Raw genomic sequence first — 7,261 nt, 5'->3', positions numbered from 1 at the left:
CTCTTTATATTGTCTAAATTTCAGTGTTGGGGTTTTTGTTGATTCACTCAATTTCCTGTTTACTTCATGAAATCACTGTTTATGAACCTGTTCCTTCCTCTCCTATACTATTGCTGTTTAGCCCCACAGACTACCCACGCAGGGGCAGATGGGTATTTTCAATTCTTATTTTAGCTTATTTAAATGGAGTGATGCAATGCAACACTTCTCAAAACTGCATTTGTTCTCTAGTTCCAGTAATTGCAATCACATGTTAGCTGACTCATCAGTATGAGCCATGACAAAACTGTAGCAATGCAGAATGCTATCAGCTGGTCAGTAAATAAAGCCTCTCCTTCATAAGTCTTGTGGCTTGCAGGTTGCTTTCTCATTAGAAAAAAGCACCCTTATTAAAAAGCTAGTGTGGTGCTGAAACAGAAGGCATCAGTGTAGGAGAATCTACTGGAAGTCTTTTAGCAATTACCTAGATGAAGATACAGCTGATCATTTGCAAAGAAGCATGGGCAGTTCTTAACATGGAAACTGGGACATTCATCAACACAAAAATACTAGAAACATCCCTGAAGTCTTTCTTGGTTGTATTCCCTTACTAGTTTTGCTGTGTCAGATTACAGCACTACAGAGGTTTAGGTCTGTTGTACGATGGAGGAAAGCACAAGTTGGTCTTAACATGTAAGGAGTGACAAAATGATTCAGGCTGCAGTTTCTGTGTTTCAGGGCTCTCACCATGCTGGGTGCTTGCATTGCAACCCTCTGGGGAGCTGTGCATCAGGGTGCAAGGACAACATGGGGAAGAGGCATGCAGGAAAGGAACCTTTAAAAGGTAATGGACTTGTTTTCTCTTTTCAAGCATACATTCTCATGTATAAAGGTTATTAATGAATAACTGATACTGTATTGTTGGTATAATAGTGAACTCTGAAAACATCAAAAGCATCAGAAGTGTCCGTACACACACAGTGCATGTGTTAAATGCGCTGGAATGTTTTCTGCTGAGATTGCAGCAGAAGAAAAGCACTAGAGCCACTGGTGAATGCCAGCTGCTCTGGCTAATCTGCAGAGAGCTAGAATCAGTCTCTGGGTCACTCTACAGCAAGAGCTGAGTACCTTCAGACCAAATTGATTTAAGACTCTCTTAAGGTCAGAAGCAGCCAATTCTTTAGGCTTTGTGAACCATTCAAGCCCATTAACAAGCAACAGTTTACACACTAAGGATTCTTGTCTTCCCTTGGGATTTGTTTAGCCAATGGGTCTCCATGCCTGCAGCCAATGACAAAGAAAAATACATGTGGAAGCTGTCCACATTTTTGAGACTAGCTGTCAAGTTAGATAAGGACTTTAGGGTGCACACTCCTGTTTGTTTGAATGGTCTGCAATTAGTGTCTCATGGCACTGTTATTTCTCAAATAAAAAGTGAAAGTGTTTACATGTACAGGATCCTTGCAAAGCAGCCTCTGAAGCATTGGGACTAAGTATTCTGAGGGGGAAAAAAAGGGAGACATCTTCATGGCATGACAAAAAGCTACTGAGGATCACATTCAAGAAATTTACTTGATGCAAACGAGGATGGTGAAGGAATAATTTTTTTTAATTGAATTATGGGTTGTCACACTGTTTTCATAGTTCAGTGAAGATCTTATTTTGCAACTAAATAACAACATTTTCAGTACTAGCTCATGAATATCATCAGAATGGGCTTATTTCTGTTGGCTCAAAGTCCTCTTAATCAGAAGGATTTTTGAAAAAAGTCTTGATTTTATTGTATTTCACTTGGCTTCAAAGGAATTTTATTTATAGTAATTATTTAATGACTTGATGAGGACCTTTAAATATACCATACATTTATTAGCTGTGGTATCCAGTCAGAGTCAATGTACACAAAAATATTGGTAGAAAATAATTATGTGGATTTGATCACTTGACAGCAAACTGCAATGAATCTAGCAAAAACTCCATTGTAGATCTTACCAGCTTTTAGATACATCATGGCTTATATTCAAGAAAGCAGAAAAGGAATTCATAGTAGTGCTGTATGAAGAAGCTGTGTTATTAGAAGGATGAAATTTTTTCAAGTGAATGTTTAATTACTTGCAGTTTTATTTTACTGTCTAAAACTAGGTGAGGTTTTTCGGGTTTTTTCAGTGCTAAGTGATTGTGTTTGCTTGCAGCGTGTTTTAATTGCATCATCTTTACCCTCTTTGCACATTGTGAAAAAATGGTATTGCTAATCTAGGCTGAGATTCTCCTGCTGTGTGCAGCTTGTTGTACTTAATGTGAATAAGCCAATGCAAGAGAAAGCTGTTTAAATTGTGTTCTCCTATCCTGATGAGACTTCAGTTACAGAAGTGTGTCAAAGTCAGAATCCCAAATGCTTGAATTTACTACCTCCCACTTTGTGTACAGCTTCATCATAGAAAATTCAATTTTGTTTTTATTAGACTGAGGTTTTTAAACCATAACTGACTTTGCAGAAATAGGTACAGAATTAATGCAAACCCAGAAAAAAAAGGGAAATATTTATTGTCTAGTGGAAGTCTATGCTAGGTATGTGAATGCATAGAAACATGGTGAACTTCTGTCTCAGATAAGTTGCTCTGGTACTGTCTGGTTAGTGATTCAAAGGGGGAGTACATTTTTCCTGCTCCATTGTGGGAATTTGCTGCTGCTTTTCATCAGGTCACGCAAGCTGCCAAAGCCAATGTCTGCCTTACCCTCCTTACACCTAATGCACTTTCTTTATAAACCCTGGGGATTACACCAAGCTTTTATAACTGGCAGCATGGCATTGCAAGGGATGAAGGCAAGGCAAGAAAAAAAGATATTAAAGCTTCTGACTAGGACACCAGGACCATCACTCATCATCAGAGCTGTCCTTGTGAAATGTTGGTACTTCCAGCAGTCCTTGGAAAGTCATACTTTGCCACTAAATGGAAAACTGCAATTATGCTCTGATGGATGTTCAAGATTACAGTATTTCTTATTCCCAATTTTTACAGCTTCAAATAAATATCTCCCTTGTTTCCCGCTGTCTTACTGCTCCCAAAGAGAGCATTCACGAGTGAAGAAGTCATAGACATGTGATAACTTGACTATCTCTGTAATGTCTTTTTCTACTACCATGAGAAGTCAATATTTCATTTACATTTCTTTCCTCTGAAACCCCAATCTCCTTCATGCTCTCCATTTTCTAAATTTTAGAATCAGGGTGGGTCTTTCCATCTTGTCCTTTTACCTGTATACAAACTTTTCTTTGTCATATACTTCTGCTTTTCCTTCCAAAGTTGCTTATAATTCTAAAATGAAGCATTTGTTTTGTTTTGTGACTAAATCCTTTTTGGAAAAATGCTACTTTTCTCATAAAGGCTGATTGCTGCATCTCATGCTACACACACACATTCCTGCTCTTTAGCCCATGCTTTGACATTTTCCTATCTCAAGTTTAGTGACTGCTCAAGGAAAAAAAGGTCAAGATGTAGTCATTTGAACACCTTAGGTTTTCAGGTCCTGCTTATATTTTTGAGGGACTAGACAAAAGTCACAGATGGGTATAGGCTGTGTGTTGTGGTTATTTATTAATCCTTAGATGCCTCCTTCTCAGACCAGTACTAAGAGCCTTAAGTGAGGTCCCTGAATTCTGTATTGAATGTGTGAGAATTGTTAAGAATCTCATGGTGGCACCTACAGCAGATACCCCAGAGTGGGAACACAGGGCCGTTGGAAATTCAGAGAGGAATGCCTGACTTACATGAAGATATGCATCACCATTAGGAGTATACAAATCTTCATAAAGATACCTGTATCTCTACAAGGAATGTAGAGTGTTAAATCCTCTCTAGGTTGTAAAGTAAGCACATGCCTGTAAAATTGTATGCATCCCAAAGGGGAAGATAGAGCTTCAAAACCACTATTTCCAACTCCACAGAGTTTATTGGTTCCCTATGAGGATTTTCCATCCTTAGTCTTGTTTAAGAATTTCTGGCCTGCAGGTACCCTCCTGACCTGAAGGATGCACCACATATTTTCCACAAAAGAATTAGAGATCAGTTCATGGACTCAGTGAAAATGATGCTTCAGCTCTGAAATTTAATGGTCACATGAGGCCGAAGGTGTAAATGTTTCAGTTCCAGAGCTCTGCAGGAAATATCCATATCCTGTAGAGTGAGCAGGTAAAGACATTTTCTGTGCTGATTGTTATAAAAAGTATTGAGTTGTGAAAAACTAAAACAAAACCAGGGATAAAAATCTTGATGGTTCTCTCCTAATTAATTAATTTATTGAACTATTCAATTGCACTAGCCATAGAAATTTTGATACAACAAAAGAGTGAAAGAAAGTATTTTTCATCTCAAGGGGATCCCTTTTTAGGCTAAGATCTGCAGAGCAATCCAGCAATCAGATTTTGGGTCTTAAATATTGCACAAGTTCAGGTGAATTGGCTGTAGCTGCAGTGGTGGTAGCTTGCAAATATTTACAGAAAAAAAATCACTTTTTTGGCTGACTTTTTCCCCCTCACCAAAAATCAAGCAATTTAAAACCACCACAAACATGACAAGAATTAAGCACAAATTAATATGAACTCTACAAATTTCCATTAAGCAGGTGGCAAATTTTCTCTCTTGGTATTGTAGCAACCTTTTCCAAATGTGAATTTTTTTTAGTGGTGATTTCCTCTATATTCATTAGTTTAACACCAGTGGATTATCTTCTGTTTTATATTACTGAAAGTCAAAAGAATAATTTCTTATAAAAATTATTTCCACACACTATTTTTCACTTTCCTGTTATTTTTATTTATTCTACATAGTATACTGTCCTTTTCAGCAATTTAAAAATTTCTCCTTCTTTTATCCTTACAAATGTATTTATCTACAGATGTCTCATTTATCCAGAGGCACTGCAAAAAATAGCTGGAAGACTTCTACACCTAAAAGACCCTTCAATTTCCCGTTCTCACAAACAGTTAAAACCATAAGGAAAGACTAAGAGAAATAAAATACTGGAAAAGATACACAAATGAATCTCTGTAATGGTCTCTCAATATTTCCCAGATAATAGGGCTGTTAGATTCACATTAGATCATGCTTCTTTATTAGTAGTCTCTACAATCTTTCTGTTGTCATGAGATCATGTATTGAGAGTTCTTTTAATATGTATTTTTTAAGTCTATGTTGCTATCCAGGCTTCTATTTCTATTCTTGCCTAGTAAGGAACATCCATTTTCCTCTTGTACTGCAGATTCCTTTTGCCTACTTTATTGACTTCATGCCTTTATCAGAATCAGCACAGCTTTTAATGTAACTAGTGAGCCTGTCATTAGGGACTTGATGGAAGCCTTCCTCAAATTGTAAATAAATTATACTTTATGTACGGCCATTATCATCTTTCTCTAGGGGTTTCAATGGCTCCAAGCTTTTGTGGTATAGACCATATCCCTTTAGGCAAGATATCCCTTCAGGATATTTCCCTTCAGGCATGATATGCTGGTTGTAGTCATTACAATATTACTTTGATTATTCTCTAAATTACCCCTCATTACTGTACATTTTCTTTGCTTTTCTCATTACAGATGTAAACATTGCGTGACTGTTGTTTTCAGTCATCCTTCCATTCAACTTCTTAATATACAGCTTCTCTCTGAGATTTTTGATTGATTTGGAAAAAAAAGGAAAAAGTGTTTCTAGCTATGTGTGTCATGTCTAAAAATATGGGAATTCAAAATATGGTTTCTTATTTAATTTAGAATGATTAAGTAACTAATTAGTCACAATAGCATATAAAAAGACATCTTTACGACTCTTTTGGGAAGTGTTAATGAAAAGGTCTTGCTCTACATCTTGATTGTCAACTGACCTGGGCTCTATCAAAGCTATAATAAGAGAAGTAAATTCCAGAGGTGAAGGGCTTTTGCTAAGAATTTCCTGTCAACATCCCCTGACATTTAAGTTTAGGGACTCAAGTGCTGCAGCTGACCCCAGCTGTCATGGTGGGACACCAGAGGAGAAGTAGGTTACTTAATTACAGTCATTCAAACCCTTGCTGATGCTTACAAGTTCTCTGTTATGGTTCCCATTGGGCTACATGATTTCATGGGCATGAACACCATTGTCCATTACATCACATCCTATGGGAGCATGAGAGCATTTGCTAGGGAGAACAGAATTTGTACAGCAGCATCTGAAGCTGACATATTCAGAAAGCTCTTACGACCTTAATGACTTCATTTTTAGGTTTTCTAACATTAGTTGTATGCTCCTAGTATGCACACACAACAGATATAATACCATTTCTGTAAGTACATGTCTGTAAAACAGAAGCAAACTCTGGAACATTCACAGAAATTTGAGTCTCCCTTTAACAAGATCTTCATTCTTCAGTGCCTATGACAGTCTGAAGACCATTTGTGAGTGTGAAGTGCTCCTTTTATCATCCCTTTTCATAAACTCAGAAGTTGATTTTCACTTCCAGCAATCCTTTCACTCACTGTTGACAAATAATGTAGTTCATATTCTATTTCCACAAGAGACATGGAACTCCTGAAGCAGGTCCAGCAGAGGGTGAGAAAGAGGATTAGGATAAAAGTGTTTCTCTTATGAGGATGGACTGAGGGAGCTGGGCCTGCTCAGCCTTAAGAGCTGACAACGGAGAGGGACCTTATCAGTGCCTGTGAGGATCTGAAGGGAGGATGTCAGAAAAGGGAGCCAGGCTGTGCCCAGTGGTGCTGGGCAATAGGACAAGAGGGGATGGGCAGAAACCGATGCACAGGAGGTTCCACACAAATGCGAGGAAGAATTCCTCTAATATGTGAGGGACCATGCATTGGAACAGACTGCCCAGGGAGGCTGTGGAATTTCCCTCTCTGGAGATATTCTGGGACTGTCTGAACACAATCCTGTGCCCTGTGCACTGGAGGGCCCTGCCTGAGCAGGGAGGTGGGACCAGGCTCACCCCCTGTGGTCCCTTCCAACCCAGCCCCTTCTGTGATCCTATGATTTTTGCTAAGAGTATTTAAACCTCCAAAGCAAATTCAAGATATTAATGAAGGCATATGCAAATATCCTCAAATTCTGCCTTCAAAATAAAATACTCTTTACACTGAACAAATATTTCTAGATTTACCCAACAGAAGTCAGAGGCTTTAGTCTCCAGGACATTTATTTTTTGTTGAGATAAGCTATCACCCTTAAAGTATCAGTTGTGACTTTGAAGGAATTATGTAGTACAGGTTTTTAAAATTAATTTTAATATTTTAAATAGCAGTAAT

At 38.0% G+C, this 7,261-nt stretch overlaps 1 long non-coding RNA gene across 1 annotated transcript in view; it reads left to right on the top strand.

Moving 5' to 3' along the window:
• Window positions 1-319: 319 nt before the first annotated feature.
• The window catches only part of LOC141729499 (uncharacterized), a 41,546-nt gene continuing 34,604 nt past the window's right edge, over window positions 320-7,261 (top strand). The window contains exon 1 of the long non-coding RNA XR_012581002.1: window positions 320-823. This is a non-coding gene — a long non-coding RNA (uncharacterized LOC141729499). The remainder of the gene's footprint in view (window positions 824-7,261) is intronic.

This window comes from Zonotrichia albicollis, chromosome 7, assembly GCF_047830755.1.
Source record: "Zonotrichia albicollis isolate bZonAlb1 chromosome 7, bZonAlb1.hap1, whole genome shotgun sequence".
Classification (NCBI taxonomy): Eukaryota; Metazoa; Chordata; class Aves; order Passeriformes; family Passerellidae; genus Zonotrichia; species Zonotrichia albicollis.
The sequence above is the reverse complement of the archived record's forward strand: the minus strand, read 5'-3'. Positions and strand labels throughout refer to the sequence as shown.